Here is a 22,008-nt window from a genome sequence, read left to right on the forward strand (position 1 = left end):
AAATACCAGCTTTACATAATTGTATAAGTTTCCAAAGAGTAATTTGTAGGTGAAAAAAACTTTTTACATTTAAAAGAAAACTTAAAATGTGGATGCCAGGTATGCCTAGGTTGTCTTAGGAAAATTACTTGGGCTACTGTGTGTATGGTGAATTTGAGAAGGGAAAACACTAGGGGGAGACCAGTTAAAGCCTTTGTAACTGTTCAGGTGCTAGAGAATGACATATTCAGGAATTTATAGCACACATAGGTTTAAGGAGCTTTTTGGTGGTGGAAATATGGAGGAGAGTAAGGAACTAAGGAAAAGTCAAAGGTGACTTGAAGGTTCTATGTTTGGAACACACTTATGACTTAATAAGGATATCAGCAGACTTGGGGGGAAATTGAATTCCATTTAGAGCACATTGAATATAGGGTATGAATATGCCCCCCCCCAAAAGGAGAGAAAAGTTAACAATAATGTAATGGTTAACAGTGAGGGTGTGATGTGGCTTCTACAGGCAGACTTTTATAAAGTTACAGAAGCTCTCAGTGCCTCAGTTTCCTTTTCTGTAGAATGGTACACACATCATGGATTTGTTATGAAACTTGAATACAGTCTTCCAAGCAGGAGGACAGTATTAAGAATGTGATGAAAATAGTGCTGCCACTGTTCTGAACAACATAAGGTACAGCTCTGAAATCTAACTAGCTGGTGACTTTGAGCAAGGGATTCAAATGGCCCTCATTATCTATGAAAACAAGGGATTGGATAGTTTTCTATATAACCCCTCATAGCTGTTAACATTGTATGATTGTGCTGCAACTCAAAGCAAAATTTACTGCAGATAAACCATAATGAAAATAATTTATTCACAGATAATGGAGCAATCATGACATAGTCAATACATATTTAGTATCTGGGTGTCCGGCTGAAAATATTTTTTTGTAGTAAAAGCACTACGGCTACAAGATGGGAAGTGGGTGAAGGGAAGCAAAGAGGGAGGAGGCACAGTAGACTGTGGTAGAGGCTGAGGGTGCCTTCATGTTGGGTGTGGTATGGTGACAATGCATCTGAGGAGGTATGACCCTATGCCTTATAAACCAATGTTACCACAATTTAAAAAAAAAAAAAAAGCACCATAGGAAGTTTAGACATGGTAAATGCAAAAAGCTTTTGGAAACCTGCCTCCAGAGATTTTTATTTAATTTAGAATTTCATGCATACAAAAGCTGGGGTACAGGCTAGAGATGCAGGGTTGGGGGTTGAGAGGATTCACCAGAGACAGAGTGGGGAACAGAACAGGCATATTGCACATATATCTGCATCTAACTCTGACTTCTATCAGGTCATCAATAAATACTTGCTAAAATTATGATGTGTTTCACTGTTTCTGATGGGTTGAGAAATTGCTATAACTTGACAGCTTTTTATATTGGGCTTTACTCATTTTTATCTTTGTTGAATCATATTATTGTTGCTTCAATATTTACTTCCTCTCCACTATGGCTTTGTGCATAGTTTAGAGTTGGTTTTTATGTGTTCCCCCTAAGGTGTTTCAGAGAGGAGACTGCAGGAAAAACTCACTACACCTAATTTGGTCACTCTAAAAAGATGGATGCAAATATTTATAATTATCAAATAATCTAAGAAATGCATTTTAGTTTTATTCAGCTTGACTTTGCTGGTGAAAAAAAAAAAAAACTTTTCTGACAGGTTTTTCCAAATCAGCTGCCCAATGGAAAGAAATACTACCCCAGTTCTACCCACTGGAAAACTGTCAGGATAGAGATGAATATCCGGTACCCTCAGCCTGGAGAGACCTACCCTTTCGCCTAAGCCTCTTTATTAGATGATATATTGAATGGAAGAAGTTATAGGAAAACAGTGGCCTGTTTGAAGAATTTTAAAATTAAAACATAGTTTTTAGCTTGAATTTTTTTATATTTTATTTAATTTTTTAAAAATATTTATTTATTTATGCATACAACAACTGGGGTACAGGCCAGAGATGTGGGGGGCTGAGAGGATTCACCAGAGACAGAGTGGGGAGCAGAACAGGTGGATCTACTGAAACACACTGCTGATAGGAACAGCGGGCCAGACAGGAGAGGTCTGCTGTGCCATGTGGGTAGCTCCCTGGCTGGTCAGGATCGAACTCGTGCTTAGTGCTTCAGAGGCTGCGGATAGCTTCACAGTGCTGTGCTTACCCCCTTGTGCCACCAGGGAGGCCCAAGCTTTAATTTTTTACATCTTACATTCTCAATTTTCACATGAGTAACTATTTGGCTACATTAGTCATCAGGAAAACAATATATACAATGAACTGATTCTTTTAAAATGCTTACTTTTATAAGGTATATGTTTAGCTTCATATATTTTCAGCACAGTTAAGTAGTTATGCCAGTGAAAAGCATTCAATCCATTGTATATTATTATTTGTTCTAGAGACAACTCAAGATTTGTAAGGTTCAATTTTAGTATATGTGCTGCCGAAGCAAACACTGTAAGGTTCAATTTTAAACCCCAAAATAAATGAAGGGAAGGAAAACCAAAAACTTCACTGATGTTGAGGGTTAAACACCTTGCTTTCTCGGGCCTCCCTGGTGGCGCAAGGGTTTAAAGTCTCAGCACTGTGAAGCTATTGCCAGTTCCATCCCTGGCCACAGAGCTGACCCACATGGCACAGAAGACCTTTCCTGACTCGCCCGCTGCTCCCCTCAGCACTGTATTTCAGTCAGTCTGCCTGTTCTGCTCCCCACTCTGTCTCTAGTGAATCCTCTCACTCCCCTGCACCTCTGGCCTGTACCCCAGTTTTTGTATGCATCAATAAATAAAATAAATCTTTTATAAACAAATAAATACCTTGCTTTTCTCATCTGAGGAGATGTGAACCCATATCGCAAATAATTAATTTTAAAAACTTGCTTTCTAATTTCTTATGAATGGCAGTATTGTTCACCACCGTTATTACAGGGGAACCAGGACTTTGCCATGCCATACTTAGGCTTGTTTTTGTTTTTAAATAATGTCGGAAAATTGTGAAAATGAATGTTTTTCTATTTTTTTTTCTTAATACCTCATGGATCCTGACCTTTTCCTTATACTGGTTTAGTATGTGTTTCCTTTAAAATTGGTCATTGACCCAAAAATAAGTTTGATTTTCTTTTTCCATGATCTTCTCTAAAGAATTCTGTTAATAGCACACTAAACGGAATTACAAACTTAATGAATAAGTGCTTTGAATTCTGAACAACCTTGGAATAAAGGGCCAGAAAGAGTAATATTGCATAGACTAAAAGTTTGCAAGTTGGTATAAAGGAAAGAAATGCTATGGTATGCTTGATGTGATCAACATCTTCTAGAAGGTGTAGTAGCAATTTAATGGAATATGGTTATTCTAGCACAGTAATAGCTTCAGTTCAAATGTCTGCTCTGCTCTTTTCCCCACATACTTTGGAATGAGTTGAATGTGACAGTTGAGCTTTCAACAAGCTTCATGAATTTTAAATCCTTTTCAGTCATAAAACGGGGTACATGGCATGTAGTCAGTGGACAAGCAGTTGGCAGCCTCATTGGGTATTATGGGATATCAGGTGTCATCAAGATAATGAGAAACTGGATTTACCAGGTACCTTCTGGGTCTGCCCTGCATATCCTCAGAATAGTCTCTCTCCCTGTTCAACATGTAATAATTATTTCACAGCTGTAAGTTACTTTCTCAACATTTGTTCAAGACTTCCTAACGCAGAAGAAAATCTTTACTGGTATCTTAGAAGAAATAATTTTTGGCAGTTAAGTATTTCTATGCTTTCTCCTATCTGATTCAGGTATATTTAAAGAAGAAAGATTCCGTGAATTCTGACTTGGCATTATATCCTCAAATTTTAATATGTATCCTAATTGAATGTGAAGTGTTTCTTTAAATATTTAAATGTTTTATAAAGTTGTTCTCAAATTCTATTTCCACCATAAAAATCTGTATCTTTGTTTAGGGTTAAAAGTTGAGGTATTCTGAAGTTTCATACAATTTCACTTATTGTTTTTGGAATTACCTGACAAAATAAGTGTTTTCAAAGGACAATTTTTCAGGAAGACTACTTTAAACCAATCTCAATTTAAAGTACAAATATTTTAATTTGCCTTGTAACAACGTCCCATATTTTGTTTAAATAAACAATTGTTTGTTTATAGTATTACTTTTAATAGTATGAGCAAAAAAAATGTTCTCGTAAACATACTTAACAGAAAATACTGGAAGTTTAGGTGACAGATTAGCAGTGGTATCTACACATGATATTGGGATTACAATTAGTTTTGTAGTTTTATGTTTCTTATCTGTACTTTCTAAATTGAATTGCAGGATTGCTACCCTTTTTTAATTAATTGATTAATTAATTAATTTTTCTTACAATGTTTGCTTTCTTTTTTTTTATAAATTTGGAAAACATTTTATATTAGATTTTTTAATATACTCAATAATTATTATTACAGAAAAACTAATCACAAGAAATTTAAGGAGTACATTAGCATCAGATAAAATGCTCTTTCAGGTGTATTACTCATGATATAGATGGATATTTAGTAGAGAAAAGTATTAGTTCATAAGACATAGTTTTATTTATTTATTTATTTTTTAACCCAAATGCCCAAAAATGGATGACTGGATCAAGAAGATGTGGTACATATACACCATGGAATATTACTCAGCATTCAAAAAAGATAAACACATGCAATTTGCAGCAACATGGATGGCGCTGGAAGGGATCATGCTCAGCGAAATAAGCCAGAAAGAAAAAGAAAAATACCAGATGGTCTCACTCATAGCAGGTATCTAGAAAACTTAAATAAGGGACCAGGAAAATGAATAACTATAAGAAAGTGAAAATCAAAATCAACAAAAAACTATGAACCAGAGACACTCTATGAGGGGTAGGGGGTGGAGAGGGGAGGGATTGGGGTCAAAATAAGGGGGTTGCAATTGTATGGGGAATATAAAAATAAAATTTATTATTAAAATAAATAAATAAATAAATAAATAAATAAATAAATAAATAAATAAATAAATAGACAATGTTTGCTTTCTTTTCTCAGGTGTAGTCCCCATAGAATTTCTACCACCAGTTTACCCATGCACCGTCTCCATAGTCCCTTGTGCTCTTCCCTCCCCGTCCCCCCATCTCTGATTTATAGTTGTCTGTTTATTTTTGTTTTGTTGTAGTTTTTTGTTGTTATTATTTTTTCCTTGATCCCCAATATTCCTCCTATAAGTGAAACCATCTGGTATTTTTCTTTTTCCCTCTGACTTATTTCACTGAGCATAATCCCTTCAGGCTCCATCTATGTTGCTGCAAATGGCATTAATTTATTCTTTTGATTGCTAAATAGTATTCCATTGTGTGTATATTCCACATCTTCTTGATCCAGTTATCTATTTTGGGGCATTTGGGTTGATTCCAAGTCTTACCTATCATAAATAATGCTGCCATAAACATAGGGGTGCATGTATTCTTTTGTATTAATGTTTTGTGTCCTTTGGGTAGATCCCTAGGAGTGGAATTGCTGGGTCATATGGTAGCCCCATTTTTAGCAGACTGAGGAACCTCCATACAGTTTTCCATAGTGGTTGGACTAGAGTTCCTTTTTCACCACATCCTCGCCAGCATTTGTAGTTGCTAGTTTTTTTTTTTTAATATGTGCCATTCTTACTGGTGTAAGTTGGTATCTCATTGTGGTTTTAATTTCATTTCCATGATTATGAGGGATCTTGAACATTTTTTCATATGTCTGTTGGCCATTTGCATTTCCTCTGTGGAGAAGTGTCTTTTAAGTTCTTTTGCCCATTTTCTGACTGGATTGTTTACTTTGTTTTTGTTGAGTCGTGTGAGTTCTTTGTATATCTTTGTGATCAGTCCCTTATCAGTTGTTTGGAGTGCAGAAATTTTCTCCCTATGAGTGAGGTGTCTCTTTGTTTTGGTTAATGTCTCTTTTGCTGTACAGAAGCTCTTTAATTTGATGTAGTCCCAGCTGTTTATCTTTTCCTTCACTTTCTTTGCTTTAGGTGATGTGTCTTTAAAGATGTTACTTAGATGTATGTCATGTGGTGTTTTGTCTATATTTTCTTTTATATATTTTATGGTTTCAGTTCTTATGGCTAATTCTTTTTTTAAATAAATTTTATTTTTATATTCCCCATACAATTGCAACCCCCTTATTTTGACCCCAATCCCTCCCCTCTCCACCCCCTACCCCCCATAGAGTGTCTCTGGTTCATAGTTTTTTGCTGATTTTGATTTTCACTTTCTTATAGTTATTCATTTTCCTGGTCCCTTATTTAAGTTTTCTAGATACCTGCTATGAGTGAGACCATCCGGTATTTTTCTTTTTCTTTCTGGCTTATTTCGCTGAGCATGATCCCTTCCAGCGCCATCCATGTTGCTGCAAATTGCATGTGTTTATCTTTTTTGAATGCTGAGTAATATTCCATGGTGTATATGTACCACATCTTCTTGATCCAGTCATCTATTTTTGGGCATTTGGGTTGTTTCCAAAGCTTAGCTATTGTAAACAGTGCTGCTATAAACATAGGGGTGCAGGTGCTCTTTGGAATTGATGTTTCTGTGTCCTTTGGGTAAATACCTAGGAGTGGAATTGCTGGATCATGTGGAAGGTCTATGTTTAGTAGGTCCAGAAATCTCCACACAGCTCTCCATAGTGGTTGGACCAGTTTGCACTCCCACCAACAGTGCAGGAGAGTTCCTTTTTCTCCACATCCTCGCCAATGTTTGTTGTTGCTAGTTTTTTTAATATGTGCCATTCTCACTGGTGTAAGATGGTATCTCATGGTAGTTTTGATTTGCATTTCCCTGATTACAAGTGATGTTGAACATTTTTTCATATGCCTGTTGGCCATTTGCATTTCCTCTTCAGAGAAGTTTCTTTTTAGCTCTTCTGCCCATTTTTTGACAGGATTATTTTCTTTGTAGTTGAGTCGCATCAGCTCTTTGCAGATTTTTGTGATCAGTCCTTTATCATTAGTGTTGTGTGCAAAAATGTTCTCCCAGTCCGTGGGGTTTCTCTTTGTTTTTGCTATTGTCTCTTTTGCTGTGCAGAAGCTCTTTAATTTGATGTAGTCCCAGCTGTTTATCTTTGCTTATGGCTAATTTTTTGATCCATTTTGAGTTGATTTGCTACCTTTTTTTAACTCAAGTCTAAAGAAGATGGTCCTCTTGGAATGTTGATAGATAATCCTTGCAGTTGTGGACATCAGCAGGAGTCTAGAATATCTTGAGGGCAAGAAGACAGGTGACTCACTGCTTAGGTAGGCATCTGGTGCAGGTGTAGCTGCACTGCCAGACTTTATGGAATTGTTTGAATGAATTAGTAATAGGGCATGCAGGAGCAAAAGCAGGGCTGGAGCTGTTTCAAGTCCAGTCTGTGGAGATAACCAATAGAAGTAAAGTGACACTACTGATGAGAGTTTGAATGGAGAGAAGAACAGGTAAATAAGGCTGATAACATAAACTAAAAAGACTCATGTAATCCGACTACCAGTAGCCCACTCTCACTTACTCAAAGTCACAATGATATTTGGATGTTTAGAATGATAGAAAGCATTCATTGATAACCCATGTCCTCTATGTATAGATCTTTCTTGAAAGCCAAGTTGGGCAGTGGTTACTGTCATTTTACAAAGTAGATGAAGTTTTAAATGCTTGGGTGTTTCTCAACATCTTCCACCAGCGGCACAAACCAGCCATAGCTATTTTCTCTTTGTTGCACATTTCCTTTAGACTTTGTTAACAGTCATACTTTTCTAACAAATGTTGTAATCTACTTGTTTGCGTAGTCTTTTAACTGCCAAATTTATCCACTTTCTTAGTGATATCACTTAGTTTCTCCCTATGTATATATAAGTATATTCTTCAACTTATTGTGCAAAAATAAATGAAATTAATCACTAAAGATGCAGTGTGTTAAATTATGCTCTGAAGGCCTGAAAGAGTTAATCTGCTTTTCCAAGTTTCTGAGGTCCTCTTCAGGAGAAACGAAGCAATGAGAAAATCTTGCTAACTATGCAATGTCAATAAGAATTTCTTTGGTCATATGTTTGCATATTGCTAAATACTTTTCATTTTGACAGCATAAAGAGAAGTATGTTCACTCAGGATTTACTTCAAGATTTGAGTGTCACTGTATGTGACTTTAAATTCAGTTCAAATTCATCCAAAAAAATTACAAACTATACTCGTTATTAAATAACATTGGTTGGGTTTTTTTTTTTTGCCAATAATTTGTGTGCTTTGTTAGACTATAAGCTTTGTACATTTTATAATAAACACATTCCTGTTGTGAAATGGAATGCATCTGATCCATAATAAATCTGGTTGAGAGACAATGGATCCTAGCCAGCCCAACCCTGGTTCAAGGAAAAGGCAATAAATAAGGGGAATGACATTTATGAGACTCTAATTTCATCATGCTCTGCCTTTAAGAAGAGAATCTAGATGGCATTAAGGTTATTGCACTTTGAGAATGACACAAAACCAGATATGAAGTTCTTTCTGTTATATCCCTCATGGCTATTCTTCAAATGAATGTTTTATTTAAAAATTTGTTAAGGATAAATTGGAAGCAGAAATAAACTTTTTTTAAAAAAGGAAAAAAAACACCAAGGGCAAGGAGATGATCATATTTTTCTAAAGTAATTTGGGAAAGGCAAAACTCATTAGCTAGATAATTAGCTTTCCTTGGTAAAATGTTGACTGAAGTATTTCTATTAGGGAAATATTGAACTATTGCAGTTCAGTCCAGCTGAGGATGCCCAGATTCGATCATAGAGAAAAGAAATTATTCACTGTTTTTGTCACCACCATGTTGTAATATGGACAATTATCAAAAACAGGACAATTTCTTGAAGCTAGTCATTTTGTACAACTATAGTTGGAAATAAGCCTTTTTTCCTAAGCATACAAATATCCAAATGATAGTTTTTACACTAACTTATTTTAAATATGTTCCATGAGAAGCAAATGTCTGCACATATGACAAAGGGTGAATATTTACAAAATCATTTGCTAGACTGGAGTCTGGAATCAGAAGGCAACTTTTCAAAATGAATGACTATGAACTCTACTAACCCTAAATGGACCACAGCCACCTCTAATGAAGGCTTTAATTATAACACACACAAAAAAACAGGACTAGGAAGGAAAAAAATAAAATCCAGCATCCCCAAAAATAATTCCAAAAACTAATCCGATACTGTGTTCAAGCACTAGGCAGTGGGGTACAGTAGAAAAAGCACCAACTTACACAAATTGTGAAGAAAGCTTGTCTTAATTGGTAAAAAAATTAATAAGTGCAATATTTTTAAAGGAAATGCAGTCTTTCTCATTTTAACACATAGAGCAGTCACTGAGGATAAAGTAATGAGGGTTTCTCAGTCAAAATCTTTAGTTAACCTACTTGAATAAGTGAATAAGAAATGGGTTTTGCCTTAGAAATCTGACTGTAGAATTGAGACTAACAAAGGGAAAAGGCAACAAAGGAAGGGGGGACCCTTGGACTATGGTGGAGGATTATGGGTATTTTGGTGGAGAGATGTGAACCTCTACCCCCAAATCATATACAGCTTTATAAATCGTTGTTACTTCAATTAAAAAAATTATAATATGTTTTAATTATACAGCAATCAATCATTCAGTCCTGTTGTGTAAGGAACAAATGTATTTTGGACTCACTGATCTAAAATGTGTTTAAAACTTATCCTTCGTATAACCCTGATTATATATTAGCTTAGTGAGCTTTGCCTTGTCTCCTGTTCAGGTGGTCATAATTTCAAAATTGATGGTTTCTGAAAGAATAAAACTCATACTATTATATTTTAGAGCTTCTATAAAACTGAATTTAGCAAGAAAACATACCAGCAATCTGCAAGAAGTAACACTTGAAGCCTTCACATATCTATTACTACATCCAAAAAAGTTCATCCCAATCCATTTATGTGCACGCAAACCTTTTATCCTGGTGGTAGCTGTGCCATCATGATGAATGTGTATCAAGTTGTTCCGTCCTGCCAAAGGGAGATTTTCCCATCCATGCTAGAAACAACCACCATACCTTGTGGTGGCAACAGAGCAAATATGTCTCCTCGAGTCTCTTTCTTGGAATATTACCATTAAGAGGAATTGTCAAGGCTGGATTTCACTTCCTGAAGGGCACAGTTTGAGATTTTCCTAATGTCCCTCAGTTTTATATATCAGTTTTATGTCATTGTATTCTAAATCTTATTTCCAGTTCTGACTATTCCCCAGAAGTTTACACCAATACAGTCAGATGTAGGCATTTCAAATTCAACATGGCCAAAATAGAACTCTTGAATTTTCTCTCCAGACCTACTCTTTACCTCTGCTTTTAGCATATCAGAAATTGGTACCCATCCACTCAGTTATTCAAGACAAAATTGTAAGAGTCATTTATTTATTTTCTTTCCTTCGCCCCTATCATCTAATCCATCAATAAATTCTGCCAACTTTCCTTCAAAAAGGGACACAATTCAACCCATAACACTTGCCCTACTTTTTTTGGCTCCATACTAGATCTTTCTGTTTCTTGACCAAGTTAAACTTGTTTCTATCTTAGGGCTTTTGTGCTTGCTTTTATTAGAACATTCTTTTTCTGTGATGGCAACAGATAGGTCTTTTCAATCTTTCAGGTCTCAGCACAAATGTCACATTTTCAGAAATGCTGTTCCTGACCTCCCATTCTACAGTAAACCACTCGTATTGTATCCCCTGAGTTAAATCTCTATGTAAATCATTCTCTTATTTTTTCCCTCTTTTAATGTCTATTTCTTCATATCTCCCAGCAGAATAGGCATAAGGACCATCTCCTTCACTGATATAGTCCTAGGGCCTGGAATAGTGCCAAAAATATTTTAAATGCTGAATAGGTATTTGTTGAATGACTGGGTAAATGAATTCTTGGGGGGGGTGGGGTAAAGAAAAAAACGGTAGTGATTATTGTGACAAATAGACCAAGGGTATTTTCTCATGTGGTATGTTCTCACTGTTCATCCTTGAAATGCTCTAAGAGTTTTCTTGAAGAAGCCTCCCCAACTTGTGACTATAACTTGGCTAAACAATGTGGATATTTTTGCCTTATGCATAAATTTTTTAAACATTTCTAGAAATTATATTTGGCTTGCAAAGTTATTCCACTGTTTATTCAATTAACAAATATGGAGAGTCCACTGGAGCCAGAACTTTTTGTTAGTGGAATGACCAGGGAGCACAAAGTAGGCATATCTAACCCACCTAAGGCTTGCAGTTGGGTTGGAAGCAGGGGTCTGTTGGAAGAGCACCTTAATGTCTACAGTGTATTAATTTTGTACTGAACATTCAAAATAGTTTGCACACTTTGAGTCTGTTTGCCTTTATAAATGGCAGCATGCAACTTTAAATTCATGGAAAATTATGGGCACTTCAAGCTCTATGTCTGATGCTTGTTTTGGATGGCATAAACAGAAAGTTTTTATGCTTCTTGACTTTGGGGAAAATTAGTTTAAAATTTTAGAAACTTGTCAGTTCCCTAGTTTTTTTTTTGTGTGTGTGTGGTTTTTTTTTTTTTTTTTTTTTTTTTTTTGCAGGCCTTTTGGCAACTGATACTTATTATCCTTTGGTATTTGGTAATAAATCATATTTTTGTTTTCCACAGACAGAATATCAATTGCTGTTAGGCCCTGGTCTTATCACTCTCTACCTTTAAGGTACTAATTCAAGCCGTCCATTTCCTTGTTGATGATAATGACATAAAGCATGCAGGACCAAGGTTCAAATCCATATGAAAAGCACAGAGAAGGATGCCACACACAAGAATAAATTCCAATAAATTGTTAGAACAGGGCTGCAGGGAAAAGAACCAAGGTAGTGTTGAGGTATATGGTCTAAAATCAGATGAAGTATTAAGAATGATTAAATGCCGAGGCGCAGAACATTGACCTTGCTCTTGTTAGTTAGATCCTCCTTTTCTCGAGTCAGGATTGATTCTGGAAATTGTGTAGGAGTGAACCCAAAGGTGATTAAGACTGCTATACCAGCAGCACTGTTTACAATAGCTAAGCTTTGGAAACAACCCAAATGCCCAAAAATAGATGACTGGATCAAGAAGATGTGGTACATATACACCATGGAATATTACTCAGCATTCAAAAAAGATAAACACATGCAATTTGCAGCAACATGGATGGCGCTGGAAGGGATCATGCTCAGCGAAATAAGCCAGAAAGAAAAAGAAAAATACCGGATGGTCTCACTCATAGCAGGAATCTAGAAAACTTAAATAAGGGACCAGGAAAATGAATAACTGTAAGAAAGTGAAAATCAGAATCAACAAAAAACTATGAAACAGAGACACTTTTGGGGGGTTGGGGGTGGGAGGGGAGGAGAGGGATTGGGATCAGAATGGGGGATTGCAATTGTATGGGGAATATAAAAATAAATTTTATTATTTAAAAAAAAAAAGACTGCTATACCATATGTGGATATGAGAAAATATAGCGGTTAACAGCTAAGGAAAGCCCGGCATCTCTCTTCTCATAGGAAAGGCGTTATGAGTGCTCTATGTGGTATTATTATTCTCAGTGTTGGCAGACTATTGTTAGCCATTTTAGTTACTCAAAAAATAGATGTATCAAGGGGCCTCCCTAGTGGTGCAAGGGGTTAAGATGCAACCTATGAAGCTCACCACAGCCACCACAGCACAAGTTTGATCCCCAGCCAGGGAGGTGACCCACATGGCGCAGCAGACCTCTCCTGACTCTCCCGCTGCTCCCCTCAGCAGTGTATTTCTGTCAATCTGCCTGTTCTGTTCCCCACTCTGTCTCTAGTGAGTCCTCTCACCCCCGAAAACTCTGGCCTATACCCCAGTTCTTGTATGTATAAATAAATAAATCTTAAAAAAAAATAGATGTATCAAGTATATCAGTTTGTATTCAGTTGACATTCACATACCCTGTTTTCTAAATACAGGTTTCCCACTCCAGTGGAATCCTTTTTGCTTCTGAGTCTTCCCATCATTCTGGGATTTTCTCATCCATTTTTAGGTTTGTCCTATCTTACAAGTCCATCCACATACACCCAACATCTTGTTTCTGACTTATTGGCTACACACCAGAATACTTTACTCATGAATAGCCATCTGGGATTCTATGGAAAGGAAATAAGATTACAGTAAGAATAACATTTATGAATGCCAAGAATTGTTTTGAGACTACAACTCTTAGAAATCTAGATTTGGAAATAACTTCATCATTAAGCTCTGCCTTCTCATCTTACAAATATGGAAACCAAGATTCTAAATATCCTGATTAATTTTTAGGACTTGTCACTTTAAGTTAATAAAACTCTAAGTTAAGAGATCAGTGAGATAAAAATGCAGATATTGCATAACCTATGGAAAACAGTTAAAGAGATCTTATTCATGTAACAGTTACTATTGTAAAAGTTCATGTTGACCTAGCATATAAATATCTTGCGTTCCCAGAATAATCACATGATTAATAACATTTACTTAACTCTGATAACTTTTGAAGACTTAATATATTAAATAACTACCAGCTCTACTGACCATTTTCTTAATACAGTAAATCCTTCATGAATTTTTCATAAACTAAGGTGAACTGTTTATGACCTGAGGATCATACAGAAACCCATTTTGTTTCTAAGAATTCCTGACCTGCCAAAAGGAATAGATAACTAAAATTAACATTTTGCTTTCTTAAATATTACTTTCTCAAAGTGACCTTCCTTGACCTTCTTAATCATGTACACTTATTTCTCAAAATACATTGTTTACCATTGTCATGGCCTTTGTTATAGTGTATAACTGCATGCTGATTTATGTGACTATTGTCTATCATCCTTCTATATAGCAGAAGCCACATCTATCTTTTTATGGCAAGTGACCACCTTAAGCTTGGTGTATAATTCACAACAGATACCCAGTATCTACTGATTGAATGAAAATGAAAATCTGATGGAGGTAGACCTGGTGACATTTTTGCTAATATTCACATATATACTTCTGTCTTTTTAATTTCTATAAGCATGGATTAGATTTTACCTTTTAAAAAATCAATATTACAACTTGTTTTCTTCATTTTAAAATATAAACTGAATAACATTTCAGTAAATAATGGATTAAGAACATCTTAATAATTAGTGTACCCATTCCAAACAAACAACTTGGAAATGAATGTTTAGTGTAATTGTTTTATTTTTGCTCTAAGAACTTTGCAAAGACATTTTTAAAAATAAAATCTGTCTAAGTTTGGAGGTTTTGTTATTAGTTTTCTATTGCTATGTAACAAGATAGCATAAACATAGCAACTTAAAAAAACACCCGTTTATTATCTCACAGTTTTTGTAGGTTAGAAGTCTATATGTGGCCTGGACTGTGTGCTCATCTGGGGCTCACATCCTCCTCCAAGCTCATTCAGGTTATTGGCAGAAATCATTTCTTGGTGGTTGTTGGACGAAGGTCCCTGTTTTGTTGTGTTTGTGTGTTTGTTGGCACCCACTGGGAGTTGCTCTCAGCTCCTAGAGGCTGCCCTGAAGGTTGTTCTCTTTCAGGCCAGTATACATTATTTCCCTGACTTTCTCTGTTTCTAAATTCTAAACTCTCTTTTTAAAGCCCTCACCTGATTAGTTCAGGCTAGCCCTCACCTGATTAGTTCAGGCTAATCCAGGATAATCTCCCTTTTGATTAACTGGATTAACTGATTAATCACCTTACTTATACCTGCAAAATATTACCTTGGCAAAATCTCTTTGATTATTTTTTTTCTTTTGGTAATTTTGATTTTAGTAATTTAACCAGCACATGTGGAAAAGTTAAGAAATGAACTACTGAGAAAAACTAAAGCTACCAAAAGTTGAGGGGTGATAATATTCAGGCCATCCTGGGTGAATATTCTCTCTTTTTTTTAATTTATTTTATGCAAGAATCGGGATACAGGCCAGATGCACGGGAGGGTGAAAGGATTCACCAGAGACAGTGCAGGGAACAGAACAGGCAGACTGACGAAATACACTGCTGAGGGGAGCAGCAGGCTCAACAGGAGAGGTCTGCTGCACCATGTGGGACCCTCGCCGGCCGGCCGGGATCAAACCAACACTGCAGAGGCTGCGGACGGCTTCACAGCACGGCACTCAACCACCTGCACCATCAGGGGAGGCCCGTGGGTGAATATTCTTAATGAGGTTTATACATTCTGTTCATATTGATTAGTCTTTTAACCGCATTGCACCAGAGTAACCTAGGACCCTCATGTACAGAAATATCATCCATCTGATCTGAGATATCGTATAACCCAGAGTGACCTTGTCAACGGATCATATAATACTAAGTGGACTTCAATGAATAGAGTTGGAAAACACAAGATATGAGCTTCAATTTGGACTGTGCTCAGTGATAAGACATCACTCCTCATGTCTCAACATCATCACACAATACAGTGAACATGACCGTGAACACGAACATGGAAGGGGCTCAGGAGACCAATGCAGCAAGTCAGTCACCCTTCCTTAGCTTCAGTTTACTCATGTCAAATGGGTGTATTAGTGCCCATCTCTCTTCTCGTGTAATTATTGTTAGCATCCCAACAAATATTCCACTGTAATGTCACTTTATATTCACAAGTTATATCTGCTCCATTAGATTGTTAACTTCACAGGAGCAAGGACTTTGGATTGTTGTTTTAAACTTTGTAGCCTGGTTAAAAACAAAAAGTTGAATCCACTAAATGTTTACTAAACTGAAATGTTGATCACGTGGGAAAATATGATATAGATATTAAGTGTTGTAAAATCAGCCAATGTACCAGTTCAGGTGACCTCAGTGACCAAAGATGTGTTAATTAATAAAGAACATGAAGACATAATAACATAACAAATGAAGTGTGACAGAGCTAACACAGTATAACTCTGATACATCAGCAAGTTCTAAACTAGCTTCTCCTTGATGTACTAGAGACATCACATCCACTTCTTAAATGACCTTGGTATTATCTACATCTGCCTTAACATTATATGGCAAAACAAAATCAGTAACAAGTTGAGAAAATGAAAATATATCTCGATACCAACAAAGTTATTTACTGCTATTCAACCTTTTAGAACTAGATAAGAGTATGAATAGGATGACAGCATAATATTAAGCTCTTATAACATGATGAGGTTTAAAGGGACTTGGAACATTTAAAAAGTTGTGGTCTATATATACACAATGGTATACTACTTAGTGATCAAAAAAGACAAACTCATGCCATTTGTGGCAACATGGATGGGGCTGGAAGTAATTATGCTAACTGAAATAAGTCAGAAGGAAAAAGTTAAATAGTGGACAGTACAGTGCTATTACAAGCTATTAAGAATACAGCTTTCCAATTAATATGTATAAGGCTTTATACTTGGGTATTGGAGAAGATTTTGCAAGAAGAAAGGGAGAGTTGGGCTCAAAAGTATTTAATGCTGAAATTGATACAGTCTTATCTTTATTCTTTTTTAATGCTAACCAGAATTCAAATCAAGCATTGAGTTAGTTTAGTGGAAAATAATGACACCAACAACCACTAGTTTTGAACACAGCATGCCAGGCATTGATCTGGGTACATATGTATATTAGCTTATTTGTTACTCACATAAACACTATTAGAGAGAAAAGATTATGCCATTTACAAGGTAGGAAACTGAGACTCTGAGGCTCAGAGAAATTAACTTATCCCAAGTCACATTGCTAACAAGTGATAGAGCCTGTATTTAAATCCCCACTTCTTTCCACTCACCTGTAGGGCGCAGAACAGATGCAATGAGAAGACAGGATGATGATGATATATACATGATAGGACAAATGAGGGGCAAAAATAAGAGCCACAAAAGAAAATAAGAACGGGGCCTCCCCGGTGGCGCAGCAGTTGAACGCTGAGTTGCGAAGCTGCCAGCAGCCTCTGCAGCGCCAGTTCGATCCCTGGCTGCCAGGGGAGGGTCCCACATGGCGTGCAGACCTCTCCTGCTGCCTGCTGCCCCCCTCAGCAGTGTACTTCGTCAGTCTGCCTGCTCTGCTCTCCCCTCTGGCTCTGGTGAATTCTCTCACCCTCCTGCGCTTCTGACTGTACCCAGTGCTTCTATAAATAAATAAATAAATTTTAAAAAACAATTAAAAAAAAGAAAATAAGAACGGAGTAGAACAGAAAGGGCAAGAAAATGAGACCAAGTATTGAGTAAGAGGGCATCCTTTAGACTGATTGGTTCCCATAATGTGGTAGTGTTTTTTTGTTTTGTTTTGTTTTGTTTTGTTTTGTTTTGTTGTTGTTGTTGTTTTTTAATTAATAATAAATTTTATTTTTATATTCCCCATGCAATTTCAACCCCCCCCTTCTGACCCCAGTCCCTCCCCTCCTGCCCCCCACTCCCCAAAAAGTGTCTCTGGTTCATAGTTTTTTGTTGATTCTGATTTTCACTTTCTTACAGTTATTCATTTTCCTGGTCCCTTATTTAAGTTTTCTAGATTCCTGCTATGAGTGAGACCATCCAGTATTTTTCTTTTTCTTTCTGGCTTATTTCGCTGAGCATGATCCCTTCCAGCGCCATCCATGTTGCTGCAAATTGCATGTGTTTATCTTTTTTGAATGCTGAGTAATATTCCATGGTATATATGTACCACATCTTCTTGATCCAGTCATCTATTTTTGGGCATCTGGGCTGTTTCCAAAGCTTAGCTATTGTAAATAGTGCTGCTATAAACATAGGGGTGCAGGTGCTCTTTGGAATTGATGTTTCTGTGTCCTTTGGGTAAATACCTAGGAGTGGAATTGCTGGATCATATGGAAGCTCTATGTTTAGTAGGTCCAGAAATCTCCACACAGCTCTCCATAGTGGTTGGACCAGTTTGCACTCATAATGTGGTAGTGTTTTGATAACTGTAATCATTCTGTATCTGAGCTGATGTTGTGAGTCCTGTGGAACTTACCAGATGAGCCCACTTCCCGCCTTAGGTAGTATCTCCAGAGAGCTATTTCAAAGCAGAGATTATACAAAAAAACTACCACATAGTCTGACAGCTTCTAAGAGCTGGCAGCAAATCAAACTCAAGTGATTTAAATTTAAATGTGTCCTTGGTGTACATGCTGTAACATTACACTGACTTTACAGAAAACTATGATTTTAAATCTCAGGAAAGGAAAGGGATAGTGAAACACAAGATATTTGTCCAAATGTAAGAAAAAGCAACAGCTTTTCTTGTGTGGGCCAGTTTCATAGTACAAGTATTTGTCAGTGAGTGCACACAAGTTGGTATTTATCAAAAATAATAAAAGACATAGCTCATATTTATTGAGCAATTGCTAAGAGCTGAGTGACTTGCATGTATTTAATGATCAGAGGAGCCTAGGAAGTTGGTACTATTATGACTAAACACCCTTTCATTATTTATTTATTTGTTTATTTTTTAAATGCTGCTTTTTTTAAAAGATTTATTTATTTATGCATGCAAGAACTGGGGTATAGGCCAGAGATGCGGGGGGGTGAGAGGATTCACCAGAGACAGAGTGAAGACCAGAACAGGCAGATCTACTGAAATACACTGCTGAGGGGAGCAGCGGGCAAGACAGGAGAGGTCTGCTATGCTATGTGGGTTTCTTTCTGACCGGCCAGGAATCGAACTTGTGCTGCTGAGGCTGTGGATGGTTTCATAGCGTGGTGCTTAACCCCTTGCGCCACCAGGGAGGCCCCCTAAACACCCTTTTTAAAGATAAGAAAATTGAGGCTCCGAAAGTTAATTTACAGTCACTTAGCTAATAAGTCACAAAGCTTGGATTTGAGTCCATTTGTTCATAACACTGTACTCTACAGATATTCCCAGTAGACTGACTGTGAATGTGTAACCCCAATATCTCTACATGTTTTTCCAGAAAAAAAATGAAAAAAGAAAAAAAGGGAAGACGCAAAGGAAAAGATGATTTTCTTGAAACCAGTACAGTTCTTGAAGAAAATAACTTGTGGGATGATGATTTGAGCTGCAGAGATGGTCTGAACCCACTATTACTAAGAGAGGAATCTGTAGCAAAGGGTAGGAGAAAAGATGAGACAAAAAGAAATGGAAATATGAGGTAAAAAGGAAACAGTGCAGGTAGCACAAAAGCAGAAAGAAAGGGCTCATAAATCTTTAGGACAGCATGAAAAGTTTATAGTTACATGTAAAATTAATTTATCATTTCTCTAATTTTCCATTTTTACTTCTAATTTCATGGTTAAACATGACCCATTCAATTTAGTCTTTGGAATTAATATTGTTTGTTCTGACAGTTTCTCTCCACCCTGAGTAATACTCAGTTCCATTCTGCAAAGTTAGTGGCTCAATGAAAGGTGAGTGTGTTACTTGCTCTTTTTGTCTCCTCTAGAAGATTAATTAAGTCAACATTAAACATGGCTGTGTAACCGCAGAATGAGCAGTTGCTTGAAGGCTCATGGTTTGGATCTTTTCCTGAAAAATCCCCACTTCGATAATTATGTTTAGTGTTCTAACTGCCTGAATAGCTGGCTAATGATGGGTTCGTGTGGTAGGGCAGTGCTGGGCCTTGTTTGCAGCTGAGTTTGTCTACTTCATGGAGCCCTGAGCCAAGAGTATGTGGTTCTCCATAGACAGCCTCCAGATTCAACCTCTAGTTTCTTCTCCAGAAATTTCCCTGGGCTTAGCATCGGCGATTTGATGCCCAGTCCTACAATTTTCAAAATTGTTTACTTGATGTTTGTGGATTTTTTAAACTTGTCCATACAACTCTGAAAGCAATGTAGTATCATTAACATTTGTGGTATGGATCAATTCTGATGGCTTTGTTTATATGGATGTGACTGAATAATTTTTTTAAAAGTACAGCTTTGCACAAAAGCCAGTTTTTTTTTTCATGTAAGTGCAGCTGTTTTAACTTTTAAGAAACCACAAACATTTTTATTCTCTAAAACTTTAATTTGAAAGACATAGGACTTTTAAAGAAATACAATGTTTCTGAGACTGGTATACATTAAACTCCCTACTTCTATTCTCTTTAAACTTTTAAGAGTTGAATGAAGTCCCTGAGTTGAGATATTACCTAGAAACTTTACAGACCAAAATCCATGTTATTGCTGAATTCCAAGTACTTTTTGGGATATTAAATTATACTGGAAATGCTAGCATATGTAATAGAAACAAAAGGTAACGGTGGCTCAGTTCTCATGATCTCCCTGTAAGCTCAGAGAATTTTCCATGGACACAGAGTCAGATGCCAGAAACAAACAGTTGTGTGTTTCCCTGGGTTCTCTGTAGTCCAACAAATCATGGTAGTGTTGTTTTCCTTCTTTTTTATGCTACAGCAACAATTCCATTTCCTGTTACATAGGGAAACCTAGTCTGATGTTAAAAGAGGTCACTACATGTATTTATTACAACATTAAGACCATTTCATCCATGGAAATAATTTTTTATTGTTCTGAGTCACTCTGGTTTGTGGAATTTGTACATGAGTTCCAGGACAAGGATGAAATGTTATGTTTATTTTGTTTTCTATCATTTTTAATGTTTTTTAACTGCATGAATATCGGGTTGTTGTCATAGTATTTCCATATTTTTATTATTTGAGAAATTATTCTGCTGTATGTGTGTCTCTGTAGTCTTCATTGACATTCACTGTGTATACTGGATGTGCTGTATTTTGGCAGAACTACCTGCTTTCCCCAGTGCCATGTGAGCTCCTGTTTTTCTCTTTACTCATGTCTTCTCAATGTATGTCTTTACTGTGGTAAAGACAGATTTGTGTGCAGAGCTTCAGAAATATTTAAATGATCTTGGGGAGCTGCTGGAAGGACTTGAATTAAATTGTGAGCTGCAAAGGATATTTGTTATGCCTTCATTTTTTCTCTTGTATTAAAGTGAAGTGTTCCCTAGTTCAGACTGGAATATCTCTTTGTGCTTAGACTCTACCCGGGAGCCATAGAAACATCCCTGAAATTCACATGCAAGTAATCTTTGGTTTTGATAGCAATTATTGTATGTATTCATTACCTTTGAGGACCTAGATTTTTAAAAGCCACGTAGTCAAAACTGCTTGAGTATAAACTTAAATAACAGTTCACATTTATAGAGAAACCTTAGATTCTGACATTTTGGGAAAATATTTGGATAGAAAACAATGACTGTCCTGTGAGCTGAAATGTTATTGCTAGTTGTTGTCATTAATTCCCTCCATGTATTACTCTGTATGTGTGCAATTCTGACTGACTGACTTAAGAATTAAAATTAAGTCATGTACTTTCTGACAGGGGTAGGAGGATTTGGTGTTCTTTTTGCCATCTTTCTTGTTTCATGTGCCCTAACGAGTCACCAGCCCAACAGTGCCCTAACAAGTCAGCCTCCAGTAGAAGAGGGGACTGTAATATTGACTTGAACTTAGATTAGAAAAGGACAAAATGGGCACTGCTTATAGGTAATTTATTGTCTTCCTATAAATAATTTATTCTCTGACTGCTTCAAATTATACTACATATATTCATATATTCACAAAGGGTGAATGTGTGTGGATGTATGCAGCTGGGAGCACGATATGATGTTCAGAAGTTGAAGATTGGTTTTCTTGTTAGGAAAGTCATAGGATATTTTTTTTTTTTTTTTAAATAGAGGCATGTTTTATTTATTTATTTGTTTATTTGTTTGTTTTGTTTTACACATGCACTGGGTACAGTCAGAAGCGCGGGAGGGTGAGAGAATTCACCAGAGCCAGAGCGGGGAGCAGAGCAGGCAGAAGGACCGAAGTACACTGCTGAGGGGAGCAGCGGGCGGCAGGAGAGGTCTGCGCGCCATGTGGGACCCTCCTCCGGTGGCCGGGGAGCAGCCGGGGATCCAGCCGGGGATCGAACCGTCACCGCAGAGGCCGCGGGCAGCTTCGCAACCCAGCGCTCAACCGCTGCGCTACCGGGGAGGCCCGAAAGTCATAGG

The 22,008-nt window shown here is 36.8% G+C and overlaps 1 protein-coding gene across 1 annotated transcript in view; it reads left to right on the forward strand.

Moving 5' to 3' along the window:
• Positions 1-22,008, forward strand: part of DDAH1 (dimethylarginine dimethylaminohydrolase 1) — a gene marked incomplete at its 3' end in the record, with an annotated part of 123,925 nt that overhangs the window by 65,037 nt on the left and 36,880 nt on the right. The gene's annotated exons all lie outside the window — the stretch shown is intronic.

Source organism: Talpa europaea (genome assembly GCF_964194135.1).
Source record: "Talpa europaea genome assembly, chromosome: 9".
Lineage (NCBI taxonomy): Eukaryota > Metazoa > Chordata > Mammalia > Eulipotyphla > Talpidae > Talpa > Talpa europaea.